This window comes from Physeter macrocephalus, chromosome 18 (assembly GCF_002837175.3).
Source record: "Physeter macrocephalus isolate SW-GA chromosome 18, ASM283717v5, whole genome shotgun sequence".
Classification (NCBI taxonomy): Eukaryota; Metazoa; Chordata; class Mammalia; order Artiodactyla; family Physeteridae; genus Physeter; species Physeter macrocephalus.
The window spans coordinates 87,220,289-87,240,939 of NC_041231.1; the positions used below are offsets into that span (position 1 = coordinate 87,220,289).

The following is a 20,651-nucleotide window of genomic DNA, read 5'->3' on the forward strand; positions in this document are numbered from 1 at the left end:
GAAGAGATATGGGAACATGTGTATATGTATCACTGATTCACTTCGTTATAAAGCAGAAACTAACACACCATTGTAAAGCAATTATACTCCAAAAAGATGTTAAAAAAAAAAAAGCTATAGCGGCTTGATGCTGAGATGCTGACTGTAGTTCCTGGGGGAGGAGCTTGGCGGTCCCACCCTTGCTGCTACTGATGCGCGCTGCCTCTATAATGGTTTTCTACAAAACAGGTACAAACGTAGGTCTTTCCTAAAAATGAAGTGGCAGCAAAGTGAACTTTTGAAAAGCGAGGGATACCTGTATTTCATTATCTTGGGAAAATACTCGGCCATTAACTCTTCAAATATTTTTTCTGCTCTTTTCTCTCTCTCTCTTCACCTTCCGGGATTCTGATTACGAATATATTAATCAATAATTCTTCAGTGCTCTGTTTTCTTTTTTTTCTTGGTGTTTCAGCTTGGGTAGTTTTTAGGCCTACCTTCAAGTTTATCATTTCTTTTCTCAGCTCTATGGAGTATACTAGTTAGTCTATCAAAGGCATTTGATAGACTAACTAGTAGACTAGTTAGTCTTACTGTGTGTGTGTTTAAATTTAACATATTTATTGGACTTTTAGTTTGCAACAATCTACTGAAATGTATCATCTGTTTATGTGTTGGGGTAACGTGGGGACCTACTACTTTCCATTGGCATCTGAAATGGGTGCGGTCTTGAGGGACTAAGCCCGTAACCTGTGGGATCTGATGCTATCTCCAGATAAATAGTGTCAGAATTGAGTTAAACTGTAGGACACTCAGCTAGTGCTGTAGAATTGCTTGGTGGGGGGAAAACTCCCATGTAGTTGGTGGCCAGAAGTGTCAGAAGCAAAGTGTTCTTGTGTGAGTAGTGAAGGAGACACACAGGAGGAAAAACAGTTTTTTTTCTAATGCACTTCTCAGCCACAAATTCACCCTTTTAGACTACTGTTTGAAAAGTGTTCTGGGCCTTTTAAACATCTATTTTCTTGTGCCAGCTGGCACTGAAATTTGTCAGTAGAGGGTGCAGCAGAGACACAGTAGGAGGAAAGAGTTTTGCTTTCTGGTTCCAGGAGCTCCTGCAGCCGTCAGCATCTCCAGCATCCAGCTCCATTCTACTGACTTCCAAAATAGTAGAGAAAAGAAACTGGATATTCACAAATCCATTCACAAATATTTATTGACCACACCATGTGTGGTAAATATTCCAGGATGCAAAAAAGAATTAAGACTGTTTGTGGGGATCATACAAAATAAAAACAGTGGTTTCCAGTAACTGCTGTAGCTCTCATTGCAAACTCAGATGGTAAAGTCATTCATTAAAGACAGACTATCCAATGATTTGCAAAGCAAATCACTGATAATCTCATTGTATATGAGAGGGGCATTGTCATCTGATGAGAATTCTGAACTGTTTGGTGTCCAAATAATAATTTATAGTGCTTCATTCATGCCATGTGTGGAATGATTTTTCATGCAACTTTTTACATAGTCCATCCAGTCTTTCCCTCTCTTCTTTGAAAACATCCAGTGCCTGCCACCTTCACAAACCACATCTATAAAGTAAACATCAGGCTCTTAGTTTTCCACATCATACAGCAATTGAACAACACGGGTTTGATCAAGGATCAATTTCCCAAACTGTGTTCAACAAAATGAGGGCTAACACGTTTCAAAATTATAGGACCTATGGAGACAGCCCCACCAAACTGCAATCCAGGATCTTTTGTTTACTAAGCACGCTCTTTAACCAGCCAACCCACAGAGCCCTCTTGAACAGAAAAAGAAAAACAGGTAAAGAAATATAGTGTGAGAAATTTTTCATTTTCACATACTAAGAATTGCATTTGGAGAAGAATACACGTGTTTTTTGAAGTAAAGAACAAACAAATTCTTTGGAATATGACACTGCCATGGCATCTGCTTCAAAGAACCACATCCTTGGCAAACTGATCACACTTTACTGATGTTGCTACATCAATAACCGCAAGAAGATGTGAGAGTTAACAAATAATATCACATAATAAGTAAGTTTAATTTTTCTAGTAGTCATGTTTTAAGAAGTAGAAATAAACAAGTGGAATTAATTTTAACTCCAAATATTATCATTTCAACATGCAATCAATAAAAAAATTAATGAGATATTGTACCTTTTTTTTAAACTAAATTTTAGAAACGTGTTAATGGCTATTGTTTTGGACAGGGCACTTCTACAACATTCTGGGAGAAAGGAAAAAATACTCACTTCACACTATAATCTCTGTAGATTGGTGGCGGGGGGGGGCAGGGACGTTCCCAATATGCAGAGTTTTGAAGAAACCTAACTTATCTCCTTTAAGTCCAAGAGTGATTTGATGATTATATCAAAGGCCTTTTTGTTTATTTGAGAGGGAGGTTGAAACGGACTTCTTTCTAAAACAAGCCTCCACCACCAAAAAAAAAAAAGTATCCAATGAAACTTACACGTTTATAAAAGAGAAAAACTAACCAAAAATCTTGAGAGTAGAAAAGTCGGTTACCTTGGTTGGTTAAAGCCTAGTGGAATAATACTAAAGTTGTGAGCGTCTCCATATAGACGTTCTGTTTTTTTTTTCTTCTACCGTGGAAGTCCCCTGTTGATGTTAGCTGGAAAAGTGGGTAATAAAATACAACGCACTAGTCCAGTGCTGCTTAAAGTATGGTCGGCGGAATAGCAGCAGAAGCGTCACCTTGCTAAAAATTCATGAGCTGCATCCTAGTACCAATATAGGATCTCGGGGGGTGGGGGATGGAGCCTAGAAAACTGGGCTTAATACTTTTTCTTAGGGATTCTTCTCCGCGCTAAGATTTCAAAAGCATTTACATCCGGAAGTTCCTAATCCTTTGGACCTTTCTTCTCTCCCCAGCCCGCTCCCCTTTTAATTCGGTAACAGCCCAACAGATGAGGTATGAAACGAGGTCTAGACGCGTGGCAGGTTCATTCTTTCGGTTGCCGGCACCCCTCACAACGCACGTTGTCCAGAGTCAATCAACTTTTTTAAGATAAATACATGAATACCAACAAATGAAAGACTCCTTTGCATGTTTTTGTTCCTTTCCCAGCTTCACCTTGATTTCCTTCCCAGGCTCCTCCGCTCGGCCCCAAGCGTCTGAAGTCACGCCCCAGGAACACCTAGAAAGGAGATCCAGCTGTTGAAAGAGACACCACCCCCAAACTGCCACTTTCCTCTTCTCCTTTGACACCGTCGCCCTCTTCTTGTCTGTTTAACTTTTGTCTAGGATCGCTTACAACTCGGAACACTTTCTTAGTCTCAGTCTTCGGCGGTGAGGCTGCCGCGCTTTTCTAGTTGAGATCCGGAGCTGGGCGGGGAGATAAGAGTCTGAATAGCTTTCTCGGGTGTCAGGGCAGATCTTTGCCAAGATCGCTGAATTGAGGGCCTAAGGGGGACGCTATGATTTCGTTTGTCCACAGAAGCGTCTTTCCTGCTTCAGTTTCTCCAGTTGATGTCCCTTCTTTTTCTTCTAGGACGGATGCTCAGAGACAGAAAGTGTGCAGGGGAAGAGCCGTTAGAGTGAGAGCCCTGCCCAATGGGGGAAAAATTAATGAAGAAAATACTGGTCAGACTTTGTTTATTTTCTTTGACACTTCTTTGATCTTTAAAAACTAAGATATACTTCACATTCTATAATATTCACATAAAAGTGTACAATTCAGTGTTTTTGAGTATATTCCCAGAGTTGTGCAACCATCGCCATTATCGAGTTTCAAAACATTTCCATCACCCGCAAACCAACTCTGAACCCTTTCCCCAGCTCTTGGCAACTACTACTGCCGCTATGGATTTGCCTATTCCGGACATTTCATATAAATGGAATCATACAACATATGGCTTTTTGTGTCTGGCTTCTTTCATTTAGCATGAAGTCTTCAAGTTTCATTCATGTTGTAGCATGTATCAGAAATTCATTCCTTTTTATGGTCAAATAATATTCCGTATTTAATTTTTTAAAGTTGTCTTTCTAAAGACCTTTCCGTCAACTCCCCTTCTCAGTATCATTAAAAGAAACGAGATTTAAAGGACATTTCAGAAGAGAGATAACTTACGCATCCATTCAGACTTAACGCGTTGACAACCAAAACTGCACTGTGTGGCGGGCCACGCAAGGCAAAGAACCAGATCGAAGGACGTTAAGAATTTGTTGGTTATCAACTTGAAAAGTGTACACAGAGACATATTCCCCCCCCCCCAAAAGGGAAGGGGAAGTCGAGCCAGCCAGGAGTCGAACCTAGAATCTTCTGATCCGTAGTCAGACGCGTTATCCATTGCGCCACTGGCCCCCCTTGTTACAAAACTCTCTATTACTCATTATTCACTAGAGTCATTGAGAAAATAGTTGATTCATGATACAGATGGAAATTAGTTGTACAAGAAAGACCTGTGGATTCTAGTAAAACTGATTGGTTATCTTCGGGGTCAATTTGTGTAAGTTACATTCACTTAAAATATTTATAATTATGAAAGAATTTTCTGCCTTGGAGCATCATGTATGTGGTAGAACGACTGTGGTTAGCATTTTCCACCCCATTTATGTGCGTGATTGTCTGTATTGTTTCTACTTATGAACGCTTCTTTAACTTCTGCAGTCGGTTCATCTGTCCATTCATCAAGTCATTTCATTTTCCTTTGGCACTTACTGATGTTGAGTATGGGTCAAAAATTAGTGACCCATTTAATTTTCAATTTTGATATAGTGAAAGAGAAAGTGGAATAAAACACATTCTTGAGGTATTAATCATATTTTTCAATCTCACTCTCCAAAGAGCCGAAACTCTTTACACAGGAAATAATTTCAGACTCTATGCAGCAGAAAAACATTCCGAAACACCCACCCTCCCAAATTAGGCGAAATGGGGGTAATAATTTAATAAAGGTAAACACTTTAAGAACCAAATTCATATAGGAACTTAGAAGTTCAGAGTTAATATAATTATAAAATTAGAGAATACCGGTATCATTACATAAATTGGCTAGCTATATTTAAGGGCTCAATGTAGGCGAAATACGCATGTGGAAATACAAAAGTGTTTATAAGTGAGGGCAGTTCTTTGAGCGAGAAGTACAATAGTTTGGGTCCGAGTGCAGTCACGGTGCCCACAGCCTTTATCCGTACTCTTCCCTCGTTAGATTTATTGCGTTGGCCCAAGTTGTATATCTTCTCTTTGCCTCGGTTTCCTCATTTCTATAGTACAATGTTTTAAAGAGGGCGCGCGCGCGCGCGCATACACACACACACACACAGAGATATTTATGATCCTAGACCTTCATGGTTCTCACTAGCCTGTTTTTTTTTTGTTTGTTTTTTTTTTTTTTTTTAATACCAGAGAACTCTTTAAGGAAGCTACCTGCATCTCTATTTATGATCCTAGACCTTCATGGTTCTCACTAGCCTGTTTTTTTTTTTTTTTTAATACCAGAGAACTCTTTAAGGAAGCTACCTGCATCTCCATTAACAGAGCGGGGAATTTTATTACAGATTTTTAAAAACAGAATTTCCTGTTTCTCTTTGCCATTGGGACCTGCTGCTACTTTTAGATTTAACAGAATGGATACAAAACAAGCAGCTGTTGTGAGCGTTCACTAAGTCTCTGGCTTCCCGGGTCCTGAGGGGTAGCTGCACATAGTTGGGCTGAAGGAAGGCCCGCCCCCGCGCTCAAGGGATTCACAGGTGCCCGCCCAGTTTGGAGGAGGATGAAAGAGCCAAAATACTGAGAGTGTACTCGGGACGGGACGGAAAGCTGCCTCCTTACTCCTCAGTTTGTTTATGGAACAAGACGAATAGTTGAGAACCACACTGAGAAAGTCATTTCGTAATTTGAATAGAAAAAAAGCACTGAGAGACGCTGTGAGCAGGATTTGAACCTGCGCGGGGAACCCCATTGGATTTCGAGTCCAACGCCTTAACCACTCGGCCATCACAGCTTGAGTTCCGCCTTTTATTTAGATCTTAAAAAACACCATATAGGTCCCTGATTTATAATCCTGCTTACCAATTCTAGCCATCCTTGTTTATTTGGCGTGTTTACCTTAAGCAGTACGTAAAAGGAGATCACTCCTCAAGTCCCCTCATCAGGTCTCTCCGCTCAGCCTCATCCAACTTGCCCCCATGCTGCCAGGCTCCAGGCTGCGACGTCTCACCTCCTTGAGAGAAGGAAATATTCCAGCATCACAAGAATCCTTGATTTTCTAAAATTTTCTACAGTCTTCATGGATTGCCTGGTTTAGCTTCATACTTGGCATGGAATGAAGTAAGAGTTGTATTAAGTGTGTCTACGATCCTACTCATTTGTGTTCTCCACAAATACACTATGCCTTGCTGCTAGGAGGACAATGTGGCAGGATCTAGCAATATTTCAAACGCATATACTCTTTGATACAGCATTTCCACAAATGTAAAACATAGACTTGAACACATGAGAAATTATATTGTGTTCTAACTTATTCTCTGCAGCATTAACTGTAATAGTAAGATTGGGAAAAACCTAGTTAGTCAGAACTATTAATTAGATAAATTATGGCATAACTACACAGTGGAATGCTATACATATTTAAAACAAAATGATAAAGATCACTATGTACATACGTATACTATAAAATAGAAGCAAGGTTCAGAGCAATCTCTACAGAATGATACTATTGGAGATATATTTGTGTTAGATTGTATACGCATTTTACAAAAACAAAATAAACCAAACAAACAAAAAGAAACTCTCAAGGATAATCAGTAAACTCACAACAAAGTTCCCAGTTGAGGGGCTGGAGACTAAGGGGGTGGAATTCTTTGGAAGCAGGAGGAAGAAATTTACTGCACGTCACATTAGACTTTAGATGTTACCTATTTAAAAAATCAAATAAAAGCTCAAGAAAACACTATAAATGAGGAAGTGGAGGAGAAAATTTTTTCTTACCAGAGTTCTCCTCTGGAATGGTGAATAGCCCTTCCTTTCTGGAACTCAGCAATAGCCAGCACTCTGAAGGAGGCCTCACTTCGAGCCTCAGAAGGAGCTAATCACACAAATAAGATTTGAAGCCACTCAGGAAGCCTCAGGCAAAAAGGCAAGAAGGTTCTGGAATGCTGTCCAAGTCTAGCCCTGGACACACAGGGCACGGGAGACCTGGGAGTCTCTAGGAAAATCACCTGATCCAAGATCAAACGATTCTGGAATGTTCTTCAGACACTGAATTGGATCTTCCATTTGTGAGCAACCAGGACCAGCTCAGTAGGTCAGACCCACCATCTTCACACCCTGACTTCAAAGCCCTTGATTTGCTCTAGGATGTTCTGAAGGAAGTGGAAGAATTAGCAGAATTTAAATAGCTTAAACTTCCTCCTTTGGGTCTAGAAATACAACTTTAAAAGTTGTTTTTGTGTGTGTCTTGTTTTCTTGATTTGTTTTTGCAGAGAAAAGAGCATAGCTCTCTTTTTATTTTCTGTCTTGGCCAGAGTGTATTCTCTTTACAGCGGAGAGTGCCCAGGAGTTGTTTTCATGGGAAATCCTCTCCCCGGGGCAAATAGCACTGAGTGAAGTGACTCTGTATAAATCTCCAGTTTCCTGTCCCCAGTTTTGTAATTTAACCAGTGCACTGTTCTGGCGGTTTCATAGCTCTTCCAACAGAACACTTTGGAGAATTAAATAAACTTGGGGTGAAGACTGTGAAATCCACTCCCAAATTAAAAAGTTCTTTTGAAATGTTTTTGTTTTTTTCTCAGCTAGATCTTGATTTTCTTCCTAGTACTTCTACTCTACTAAGGAATTCACCCCCAGGTGGAGGTGGGGACAGAAAAAGGAGGTTGTTTAAAATAATCTCGTCCAAAAGCAGTCACTGTTCATCCCATCCTCCCTGTGTCCACCTTGGGGGTTTAACTTTTGTCAGGGATTCTTTTCAGTTCTAAATGGTATCACATTCTTCTGCACATCAACATTCCCCCAGGAGATGTTCTTTCTCTTTCCTCCTGGATTGACGCCTGCGGACAGGTATTTTCTTTAAAGCGTCTTTGATTTTAAAATTTGTCCAAGCTTCTTTCTCAGTCAACTTCCTTTCTCAATTTCAGGAAGAAATGGGAGGTAAAAAGATATCTTAGAAAATGCCTCCTTTGATGGCTATGAAGACTCTTTCAGACTCAACTGACAGGACTGTATGGTGGGGCAGCACTTCTGGATGTGAAGGATCAGTTCAGGATAATTTCCTTTCAAAATGTTTTAATAATTGGTTTCAACATCACCCATTGGCCACTGGCCTCCCTGTGCAAAAAGTCAATATCAACTTATACTTGACTAAACATAGTTGAAGTCAGAAAAGGAAATGGATGTTTTGGTGATTGCTATAGACTGAACATGCCTCTCTCCCCCAAATTACATTGAAACCTAATCCCCAATGAGATGGTATTTGGAGGCAGGGGCTTTAGTTCATGAGGATGGAGTCCTCATGAGTAGGATTAGATCCTCATAAAAGAGATGTCAGAGAGCTCTTTCACCCTTTCCTTCATCTGAGGACACAGTGAGAAGACTGCTGTCTATGAGACGGGGAACCAGGAAGCAAACTTTCACCAGACTGAAATCGACACTAGCCTCCGGAACTGTGAGAAATAAATGTTTGTCCTTTAAGCCACCTGGTCTATGGTATTTTTGTTACAGCAGCCCATATGGACCAAAACTGGGATAGAGATGCAAATGAGGCGCACAGGGCTGAGCCAATTCTGGAAAGGTAGACCCATTCACTTGTAATCAGTTTGCACAATATACATTTGCCTACAGTGTTCATATTTAAAACAACAAAAATCAGCTTTCAACTTTAGAACATATGGTAAGGTGGTGAAGGTTTCTGTAGACTAATTTATAACGTATGATTGAAAAGCTGATATACCCCTGAGGTAGGGTAGGTAAGGTGTACTGTTGGCTCAGCCAGCTGAAGGCTCACTGCTTCTGATGGTCCTTCTGACTGGGTATAGAGAAAATAGCACTAACCATATCAGTAGCTGCATACCAGGTGCCAGGGCATGTGTTAATTTTCTCCATTAATAAAAGAACATCTGGAATAGCAGATGCAATGGAAATAATCACTTGACTAGATCTACAATAACTGTCATTTTCCACAACCCATTTACCTTCTACAGTTGAGTAAGTGAGTTGAATAGCAATTTGGTGAATCTCTGTCCCTGTATCTTTCAAGTTTTTGATGTTGGCACTATTCTCTGCAATCGGTCCAGGAATATCAGTATTGCGTTTTGTTTAATTATTTTCACAGAGGAATTTCTGGTGGCCTCTAATTGGCCTTTTATGCCATAATAGCCTTCACGCTATTAGTCATGGAAATGATATACAGATTCTGTCTGGAATTGGGAAAGTAACCACAGGGTGGGCTCAGGGATCCACTGTGCCCACAGTGAAATGGACAGGAGGCAAAACTTCATTGGTTGTCTGACCTTCATGAGTACCTACTGCCTGGTGGACAGCAATGATGTTTTTTTTTAATCTCTAGCAAGTAATGCCGGTTCCGAGCCATTGTCTAGTAATTCCTGAAAAGTCTGTTTTTTTCCTTTTCCTTAATGCACAGTCACTTTGGTACATGAACGCAGGTCCCTTTAGGAAAGGCTAGGAGGAAGAATAACAGTATAAGTTTTTGGCAATGTGCCGGTGGTCTTTCTCAAGGGGAAACAGATTTCTCTTCATTCAAAGTTGGCTTGAGTCTGGGAGACTTTTCTGCTGCCGATCAGGTCCAAGATCAAGTTGCCCTCAGGGTCGGTTCCTGGTGAAGCCTCTTTTCGTAGAAATCCAAATTCCGAAGAGAGCAACCATTTCCGCGGCTCCGGCTCATCTCCTCTGCTATTTTCCCAGGGACCGTCACAGGCCTCGTCGGAACCCAGCAGAGGAGAGAAGGGAGAAAGGGGAAAACTGCCCCGTGTGAACAGCGAAACCATGCATCAGCGCGGGACTCTCAGGATAATTTCTTCCTTCAAACAAAGAGTAAGTACGAAGATTTGTAGGGGTTGTTATTTTTTAATATAAGCAAGTTGAAATCAAGTAGTACATAAATATTTCAGGAAAAACCTTGTTTCCGCCCGGTTTCGAACCGGGGACCTTTCGCGTGTGAGGCGAACGTGATAACCACTACACTACGGAAACATCTGCTGGCTGTTGCTCCAGGCCTTATACGTAACTGAGTAGACCTTGCTTGTATAGCCCAGGTTTGTTCACTTCATGCCTGTTGAGGAAATGTTCATTGTTGCAGCGCATTTCTCTCCCCTTTCCTCCATTTATGAAAACAAAAACAAAAACCTTTCATAATCCCAATTCTTGAATAAATTCCAGCCTTGGAAAGCTAAGGCAGCATCCTGGAGAATTTTTTTTTTTTTTTTTTTTTGGTGAATTAAGGATATAAGTTTGTTATTGTTTGTTTGTTTTTGTTTATTTGTTTGTTTTGTTTTACTTTTTTGTTTGTTTTTTAAAGCTCTGATGCTTGCATTCAGACTTCACTGCTCTCCATAATATACTGGTGTTACGGAATGAGAATTCTGCAGCCTACAGTTTCCAAGACAGAATTTAAGGTACTCTTTTGAGGCCCCACTGGGAGTGATTCTTCATGCAGTCTTTTATATGAACGAATCCTTCCACCTCAGCATTTCTATACAAAATACCCCACTGTCATCTCCTGACCTCAGGATCCTCATTTCCTAGCTGACAACAGGTTCACAATTTTCTCCATCATTTAACTTCTAAAAATATCTGCTTTATCAAGCTGTCTTCAACATTGCTGGTGATATTATTCTCCAAAATTACAAAAAGCAAGAGATAGGATTCCAAACAGGATATTCTGTTTAAGCAGATGTACCGACATATGGAAGATACGTGCCCATATATGGAAGTTTTCCACGGCGCATAGTATAAGTGCTTTCACTGGATAATGTTGCTAACCTGTCCTGATCATTTGTGTAGAAAATACACCAGTATCAGATGCAAAAGACTGAAGAAGATCTTTCTTAAAGTAAAATGAAGATGCCACTTCTGTGGAGAAGACCATCTCCACTGTTGGACAACTAATCAGAAGTCATGGTGGTATTGGATTTTAAGCTCTGGGAGGGTGAGGAAAGGATCATGTGTGGCTTTGGGACCATTATATTGGTAGTTCTCAATAAACATTTGTCAAATCAGGGGACAATATTCGAGGTAACTTTCTGAAATGTATCCAAATTCCATGTGACATTCTTTTGCCCTGCAAGTGCCCAGCAGCATCACCTGGAAGTTTAAGTAAAATCTGGCAACATACCTGCAGGTGGTCACTCATTTCACTTCTTGAAGTTTTCATGGTGTCGTATGGATATTATATCTCACTTCTTCTAACTTCAATATAAGAACAAAATGGCTATTTTAAAATATCAATTGAATAAATGACATGTGATATAAGGATTACCTGAAACAATACGCAAAGCACCTGGCAACAAGGTTAATTTCCTTATTGAGAGAGATTAGTCTGTTGCTATATATTTTAAAGGAAATGGTTCCAAGGAATGACAAAAGTACTTTTGGCACAGAAATTTGGAAATATTTTAAAAATACAAAGCACGGAGTTCCATTTTGGTTAAGTTGTAGGAAGTTGCAAGCGTGTGTCCCTCTCAACCTACTAACTAAAGCAAAGCCATAAGCTTAAGGGGAGTAGATTTTCTGAACCCATCAGGAGCTGAGGATACAAAAGAATCAACATAAACTAAATTCTAGAAAGAGGCCTTCATAGGAGAAAAGAAGCCTCTGGCTGCCCTTATTCCTGGCAGATGGGAAGCAGCACAGAGGAGGAAAACCCTGTGAAGACCAGATTAGGAGAAACCAGAAGAAACTTAGACATTTTAAAGGTTTGCTTGTGGGCTTGCTTGACCCAAACAGAATTTCAAGTAGCCAAAACCAGTTCTGGTTGTCTCTGATGAGGAGAGTAGGTCAAAAGTGGGTGAGGGAAAAGGCCAGAAAGTGGAAATACCCACGGAGGCACTCTCAAGTTCAAATCATTCTGAAGTTGGGGAGCACGGCAAGAAAACGAAGAGCAAACAGTACAAGGCACTTTGTGTTTTAGCTGCCAACAGCCAGGACTGGAGAGCTGAGAGAAATCTCTCCAAGGCTTACTGAATGGAGAGAGATCTCACAGCCAAAGAAACCTGGGGGAGGACAGGAGAGAAAAGAGAATGCCCAGTCACCCAAACAGCTGACATTCTGGCTGTTAAGCAGAGAGAGGTTTCTCAAGGTTTGGAAATCCGGGAGAGTGGCAGTAAAGCACAAAGAGAGGAGAAAAGACTACAGATCAAGTACTGTAGTAAAAAAAAAAAATTTAATAAAAATAAATAAATACATACAATTAAATTTTTACAATTGGTTTTTCCACTCACTTTCCACCGAATTTTTACTAGAGGATAAAGAAAATGAAGACAGCTACTAGTTCATATGGTGGATGCTGATACCAAGTTAAAGAAATGTACTAAAGATAAGAAATACCATCTTACAGCTTTTTAAACAATTAAAAACAAAAGTTATAAATTGCATAATGTAAAACAAGCAAATGAATAGTTAACTTGCCTCATTAAAAGAAATAGCTCTCTTTAGAATAGTCTTTCAAATGTTACTCGATATACTATATATATAAAACGAGTCAATTAACTTCAGATGCAAAAAATAAATAAAAATGAAAGAGAGAGAGAGGGTTGTAGGGACCAACAGAGAAAAGAAAGCAAGCAGAAATTTGCTGCTCTACTGGTCCCTGCCATCGTTGACACCCGCTTGCAGGTAGGTCAGGCCAGGCTCAAAAGGGCAATGGTTTCCCAACTCCTTCCTCTGAGTTGCCTGACCTTGGCTTCAGTTCCCCTACTCCTCTCAGAGTCCGGTGTTTCTCCCTGGTCTGGAACAAGGCCCTGACTCCGGACTCGCTGTGGTCTCGACTTCCCTCGTCATAGATTTGGGGGGGATGGGGAGGGGTCAGAGGTTCAGGAGCGGGGCGGTCTTCACAGTCCTTTTGCCTCAGACCTCAGCCCTGCAATCGGGCGCCACCAAGTGGCCTATGGCTGGCATTGCAGCGTCAGGTCCCTGTCTTACTCCGCTCCGGACGAACGGCTACAGATTTAGCTTAAAGGCGACTGCGGAGCCACCCTGAAGCCGAGCGGCTAAAGGCCTCTGGGAAGAGATGACCCGCCCAGTATGACCTCCAAGAGCAGAGAATCCGCACCCCGTGCGCGGAAGCCGAGTCCACCAAGCCCTGCTCTGTGCTCAGTTCCGTGATCCGCCCGCCACCATCTCAGGCTTGCAGGGGCTTCACGTTTCCCGAGGCCTTCTGGGAGTAGTTTCAAGGAGGTAGTTGCTCCCGGACATTGATCTGAGTCTTCCTCGGTCGGTTTGAGAAAGACTGTTTTCCTGGGGAGAAGCACGGTTCATCCGTGCAGGCAACTGGGATTTTTCTTTTCCTTTTTGATAGAAAAAAGAACATTTTTTTCTAAAAGACCGCCGACATTAATTAGGTATGACTTGAAAATACGTAAGTAAAGGTGTTTTTGCGGAGGTGGCCGGTTAGCTCAGTTGGTTAGAGCGTGGTGCTAATAACGCCAAGGTCGCGGGTTCGATCCCCGTACGGGCCAATATTTCCATCCTTTTCTTGTCCTGCCTATAGACCACATCACCGGTGGAAATTGCACCCGTACATCCAATTACAGACAGTCCTAATATCACTACCACTGAACGATTTGATTGTGGTGGTTTTTTTTTTTCAAGAAATAGAACGATTTGATTGTGGTGGTGTTTTTTTTTTCAAGAAATAAACTACCAGAGTCAGATGGAGAGTTTTTAAAGAAAATTGAATGAGGTAAGGTTGGATGTATTCAGGGGAAGAGGAAACTGGGAGAATTAGAAAATCTCTTGCATCATTCTGGAGAAAACTTCAGGCAATAATGCTTTGATATAGTTTATACTTCTGAAATGTAAAAACATCATTCCGCTTCATGGTAAGTTGCTCCGTTGGTTAGGGTATTTATTGTTTTTATAATGTCAAGGTCGCTGATTCGATTCCTCTTGAAGTATACGCCTCGTGGTATTTCGGTTTTCTTCTTCTCAATGTGGGAATATCTCAGGCTTGTGGCGTAGCCTCAGACCAGCAACCGCGAATGCTCTGCGGCAAAATGGAGCAATGGTGAGCCTTTGGGTTATATTTGACCGTTACCTCGGTGCTGCCAGTTAAGAAGCCATTTACAACTCGTCTAAATTTTTTTCGAACGTTTATCATAAAAGTGTTGGATTTAAGATTTGAATCCAAAATGAAAACGGGGTGCGCAGTGGGGGATAGGAGGGCAAGAGCCTCTGGGGCCGCTCTTAGTCTAAGTGCCTCACTCTCCCTGTCTGTCCTTTTCTTGAAGTCTGGCGCCTGGGTCTCCGTGTGCCCAGCACGAGCCTCCTCCTGTTTCTCTCCTCGACCCTTGCACTGTCCCTCAGACTCCCAGCATATTTTTACTCTTTCTCTTGTTTAAAAGTATGGGGTTACTTTGAAAATGATATACACGATATTGATTGAATAACGACATAAGTAATGTCTCAAGCACAGTGCCAGGGACATAGTGAATGCTCAATAAATCCAAGAAGGCAAGGCCTTCCTCTGCTTTGGGCAGTGCTGCATCCTTCGTGTCAAGTACTGTGACTGTCTCAAAGCCAGCGCCTGAAAAACTGTTTTTAATTAATAAAGGGCATCCACTATTTCATTGCATATTAAATAATATACTTACAGATTTTAAGTATGAGAAGGCCTCGACAGGTCATTGCTAACTTTGAAGATGAAGGCGGCCATCAGCCATGGAATGTGGACATTCACTAGACACTGAGAATGACCGCTAGCTGACAGCCTTCAAGGAATGGGAAATTCCTAGAGATTTATCAGTACCCACTGTTCATAACATATTTCTATTTGTCAGAGTCCTGGTGTTGTTTTGCCTGATATTAGACAACATCAGTAGAATACAATGAGTCATAATTTCAGTTATCTTTCTAAATGTTAACTTGGTACACTTTGAATCTAACATCTAGGCAACTGGCTTTCAATTGAGGATTTACATTACTTACCTGTGAAACCTTATTAATACATAAATGTGTAGGACCTACTCCGACTTACTGAATGTCTCTGCTTGATATTGTTGATATATTGTTTATATATTCTTATTACATGGTTTGGATATTCATGGCATATTGTGTCTCAGAATTATTATATGTTATGTATCAAGATTTTTTTTCTCTGTAAAGATTATGTTCATTCACATTTATAAATTAGATGCACTGTTTTCTGTCTTCTTTGAAAATCTGGTTGATTGTTATGTCTACAGAGATTTTTGTCTAAAATTTATTTTGGAATGGCTCTGTTATTCCTTGCTATTCTTGTTCCAAAATTCCTCGTTAGTGGCATTAGTCTTGTTATAAACTCTCATCAGATCTTTCACTTCAGAAAGCCTAGTTAGTAAAATTTGTTATTTAGATTCCAGGTTGATAGGGTCTAAAGTTGTCTCTGGGGATAAATCTTTGCCCTTCCTGGTGGTGGGGGGGGGACTTTTAAAATGTATTATATCCTTTGTATGTCCCGCTTTATAGGCAAATAGGGAAAGTGAAGTGAGCTTTTCTTGTATCTGCTTCTTCTCATTCGTCTTCAGCTCACAATAGTCCTTATGCCAAAGTGGTATATTTTGGGGTGGCATAATATGCTACCCTTCATGACTATCTTTTTTGCTCACATTCCTTGGGAAGTAGATGGGGAAGAACTCTATGGATAAACTGAGGAGAATGAAACCAGGTTTCCAGTGAAGTATAAACAGGATTTCAGGCATAGTGCAGGACTATTTCTACTAAAGTGAAAAGACAGTGACTCTGGTGGAACTCCAGTCATAATCTTTGAAATTTCTCTAGATAAAAGGGAAAAGCCCAATGTATAGGCCAGTGCTACACAGTGTTCATTTTAGCTATAAACTAAAATGTCACTTAAGATTCAAAACAGTGATAATCTACTTGTGATTTATTTCCTCAAAATGTCATTGAGCTCCAATTTTCCCCCTGTGCACTCAGTAGGTTCTCCTGATGCACAAATACAGTTCTTAGGGCTGTACAAAACCAAAATGATGAGGGTCTACATTTGACATTGCTCTCTTGTTCTCAAAAATGAAAATGAGTCTGATTCCAAACCAAATGTCGTGGCTTATTAATTCTTTGCCTGACGCTGATAACCAAGCTCCATCATTTAGCTGACTATGTTGGATGTCACAGTTTAAGAGAGCTGAGACTGAACTTCCAAGACAGAATTTGAAATCTTACTCTGTATCAGGTACTGCAAGATAATTTGTGCTCAATTCATATACCAATCATTAGCAAATCCACCACTTTCTATCAATTACAGGAAACTTATTCACTTTTCCCTTCATCACAACTCTTCATATCGTGATGCTATTATCTGGAAGAAGAGTCTCCACAATTGGAATAACAATTCAATACAGACTTTACCAGTAATATAAATTCCTCAATGCATCTCCAGCATGTTTAGTGGCAACTACACTGTTGAAATACAAAAACCGAAAGGGAAAGGCCCCGCTGGGATTCGAACCCAGGATCTCCTGTTTACTAGACAGGCGCTTTGACCAGCTAAGCCACAGGGCCCCCTCTCAAAATACCCTTCAGTTATATCATATTTGTAACATTTTCTGTGAAATGTAGCATTTTGCCAGAAACGTGCTTGATTTTGTGACAGAGAACGCACCTGTATTTCTGAACTATATTTCTACACTAAAGCAGAAACTTCAACATTAAAAAATAAAAATGCATTCTTCAGCGCGATGTTTTAAAAATTATTTTAAATTGGAGTGAAATTCCTATTTCATGGTGAGTATCGCCCTCTAGAGGAAATATTGGATATTGCAACACATTTAAAAATTTTCTCCGTTAATTCATTTTGTCAACAAATGTGGTCACTACTGTATTTCAGGTAATTTTCTAGGTACTGGAGATAGAGCAGCGAACCAACCAAACGAAAACTTCTTCATCTATAGGATTTGTATTCTAGAAGCAGGGAAATAAAGCAAGTTTTAAAAATTTATCCCTCCAACCCTCCCCCCCAACCCCAAACAACGAGAGATGTAAGCACTAATTCCGCTACCGCAAGGTTACAGAGCCCACGGTGCTACTTTCTGAGCTAATTCACTGCACATGAGCAAGACTATCCTGCTTCCTTCTATTTTATCGAACCTGGCACAAGAAAGCAAGCAAAGATAAGGACACGCTGATGCACAGGAGATTCTGCTCATTGCACCGTTGAGTTAAAACTGACTTGATTCCTGTCTTCATAGGTTGTAAAAATGAGTGGAGGATGCAGAGAATTAAAGAGAAAATTAGGGTACAATGTGGTAAATAACTCCTGCAGGATGCCGTGGGAGCCTCTAACTTGGGCAAGATGCAGGGCGTGTCTTAGCAGAGTCACATGACCTCTCTTTCCAGTTTCCAGGTCAGGTTGATGATTGCAGAAGGGGTTGTGGCACGTTGGCCGAATACAGCTTAGCGTAGGGGAAGAACAGATGAGACCATCATTCTGAAATGTTTAAATAACCACCTTGTGCCTTGTGCTTTATGGGAAAGGACGAGGGCTTATGTATTCACTGAACATCAACAAAATGCAAGACCCTGGAGAAAAGAGAAATCACTTAGGAGATCCTGTGACAGATCTACACACCCGATTTCCTCTAGGCACCCCTCAGCTCTTCCCTGCCTGTCTAGCCTGTACCTAATCTACTTGCCCTTTCTTACAACAAGATTTATTCATTCCCGTTGTCTCTATGTCCTGCTGCCATTCCTCTCCTTATATAAACAACTTTTCTAATTTGTTTATTGTGTATCACTTTGATCATATATATATTTTTGCAAAATTGACATTTTTGTTTTGTGCACATATATTATAAATTTATATAAATGATATATATTCTTATGCCTTTAAAAGAACATTATGACTTTAAGATCCATCAAAGTTGCTCTGTGTGCACTTAAATCATTGCTTCTAATTGCTATGTAAGATCCCATAATGGGCACTGTATTTCCTCTCTTCTGTCCCAGTGATGGACTCACAGGTTGCCTCCATTGTCCCCCCACTCCATATAACACCACTTCCTCATCCATCCCCCTTTATGTACTTGTGCGAGTGTGTATATATATGTGTGTGTGTGTGTGTGTATATATATATATATATATATACTAATTAATCCCAGTTTATTTTTGTCAGTCTACACTCCCACCAGCACTGCATATCCCTTTATCCCTGCCGAGGCTTAACATTATTCAGCTTTCTACTTTGTAATCTAACATGTGTAGAGTGAGAAATCTCATCATTGTTTTCTTTAAAATTTTATTTATGTTTTCTAAAGATTTTGAGCATCTATCTATATGTTTGTTAGTCATTCGAATTGCATCTTATGTACACTGATACTTTTCTTATCATTTGTCCATATTCATATAGAGGTTGGTGTATTTTTCATGTTGATATACCTGGGGTACACTGTATATTGTAGTCATTAGTCTATTGTGAATTTTAGACCTTGCAGTATTGTCTACTGTTATGTTACCTGTCTGTTGACTTTGACAGAACTTCATGGCAGAGCCTTGATTTTATTAAGGATTTATCTTTTTTTCCCCTACTGGTTTGTACTTTTGAGGTTATGCTTAAAGGGTCTTTCTCTGCTACTAGGTTAAAAAATTTTCTCTCTTTTAAAAAGTATAGATTTTCCTTTTTATATTTGAGACATGATCTGTCTAGATATCTAGAGAAGTGTACTGGGTTTTTATATGATAGTCTATTGGGGTTGTGTCTTCTAGTGTCCTAAGTTGTGGTTTAGTCAGGGTCTCCAGGGTGTGTTGGTGGTCATGTAGCATCCTACACTTCCTTTACTTAGCCTCCTCACATTTTCATGAAATTATGTATTTAGTAAAATTGTGTGCTTTTTCTGTTAAAATATATGTCTGCAAGGTCAGGGAGAGTCTAACAACCCAGCACAAGTCATAGCACATAAATAGTAAATTTTATGAAAATAATTGTTTGAATTATGTTTTATGAATTTCCCATCAAAGAACCTTCCAAAGATTTGTTTTCTGTTTATATTCTTGTAAGCCTGGGCCAATGTTTCATGCACCTATGAAGTCAATCCTAGACTCCCCAGATTGTAAACAAATACTTTTTGATTTCTTATAAGAAAAGATATGAGAACAAGAATCCTATGTTGCTGTGATTGGTGAGTGGGAAGGTTTTGAACTTAAAGTTTATAAACTGCATATCTGTTTGGGTTCAATCCTTGCTTCTGGCACATGAGCTTATTTTCTAATTTGTCCTTTTCGATAAGAACTGGAAACCCCTCACGTTTGTTCCAGAAAACTTATATGAGTTTCTGTTTTGTGCTCAGGCTATTTGGTTATTTTTCGCTCTCCTATAATCCTACACCTTACCTCCAGAGCATACAAAAAAAATCTAAGTAGGCAGTGTTTAATAGGTACAGGGTTGAATCTTTCCACTGTGGTCCTTGTCCACCGTCAGTTTGGCATAACCACCCCAAGCCCATGAGTTTTTAAGTCTACTGTAAATTGATTCTAAAGAGAAATGAAAACTGAGAAGACCTTGAACAACTAGGATTATGTGACCTGCAAACAACCTCCTCAGTCTGGTGGCCCTCACCAGTGACTCGATTTCCAGAAGGCTCCCAACTCTTCAACAAGGCTCTGGAAATCAGGGCCCAGAGTTTGAAGGAGATGTGTTGGACCAATATTATATCACAAGGAAGGAGGGAGGGAAGAGAGAGAGATTGTGAACGGGAAGTAAAATTTCTCCTCTATTCTTAGGGTTTCTGGCTGGGCCTCAGAAGTAAACTAGCATAAAACAGATTAATAGGAGAAAAACATACAGATTTTATTAAGTAAGTTTTACATGTACGTGGGAGTCCTCACAAGAAAAATGAAGACTCAAAGAAGCAATCAGAGCCCAACGCTTATGTACTAGGTTGGACAAACGTTGTGAAAACGTGCCAAGACGAAAGGGTTTGGACTAGGGCAATTATGTGGAAAAGTGACTAGGAAGACAAGGGTTAGTTTAAAGAGGATTTTTGGTACAGATTTCTCTCTGCTTGGACTCCTCAGTCTCTGGTGATAAGAATGCTTCCTTCCTTCCGGTACAGAGAGGGCATATGGATATTTTATCTCCTGCTTTTGGAAAGAAAAAGGAAGGTAAGAGTGCCCTTCTTGCATCTGCTGTTTTTCAAGTGTCTTTAGCTTAAAATAATCAACATACCAGAGAGGCATATTTTGGGGTGGCATGCTCTGAACCTCTACAATTGAAAACATTTTTTTTTGCCTCCCATCTTAATGCACAAATATCCCAAGTTTAACTTAGTGAGCAGTCCCCAACTGGCCAGCTCTAACCCAGGTGCAAAAAAAGTGAGGTCATGTGAGTGCTGCTAACTTCGTTTTTAATTCCCTTGAAATAAAGATACGTTTATTCAGCCCCTGTTATTTGCTAGGAACTACAGCAAAAGATGCGTACACACAGGAGTTTTAATTGTTGCACTTCTCTATCTGCAGCACCTCG

General features: G+C 40.2%; 5 non-coding genes across 5 annotated transcripts; 1 reads left to right on the forward strand and 4 right to left on the reverse strand.

Moving 5' to 3' along the window:
• Positions 1-4,257: 4,257 nt before the first annotated feature.
• On the reverse strand, positions 4,258-4,330 carry TRNAR-ACG (transfer RNA arginine (anticodon ACG)). The gene has a single exon. It is a non-coding gene; the product is annotated as a tRNA-Arg (tRNA).
• A 1,561-nt stretch (positions 4,331-5,891) lies between these two features.
• On the reverse strand, positions 5,892-5,972 carry TRNAS-CGA (transfer RNA serine (anticodon CGA)). Its single transcript has one exon. It is a non-coding gene; the product is annotated as a tRNA-Ser (tRNA).
• A 4,129-nt stretch (positions 5,973-10,101) lies between these two features.
• Positions 10,102-10,174, reverse strand: TRNAV-CAC (transfer RNA valine (anticodon CAC)). Its single transcript has one exon. It is a non-coding gene; the product is annotated as a tRNA-Val (tRNA).
• A 3,408-nt stretch (positions 10,175-13,582) lies between these two features.
• On the forward strand, positions 13,583-13,656 carry TRNAI-AAU (transfer RNA isoleucine (anticodon AAU)). The gene has a single exon. It is a non-coding gene; the product is annotated as a tRNA-Ile (tRNA).
• Positions 13,657-16,622: 2,966 nt separating this feature from the next.
• On the reverse strand, positions 16,623-16,696 carry TRNAT-AGU (transfer RNA threonine (anticodon AGU)). The gene has a single exon. It is a non-coding gene; the product is annotated as a tRNA-Thr (tRNA).
• Between the last annotated feature and the right edge of the window lie 3,955 nt (positions 16,697-20,651).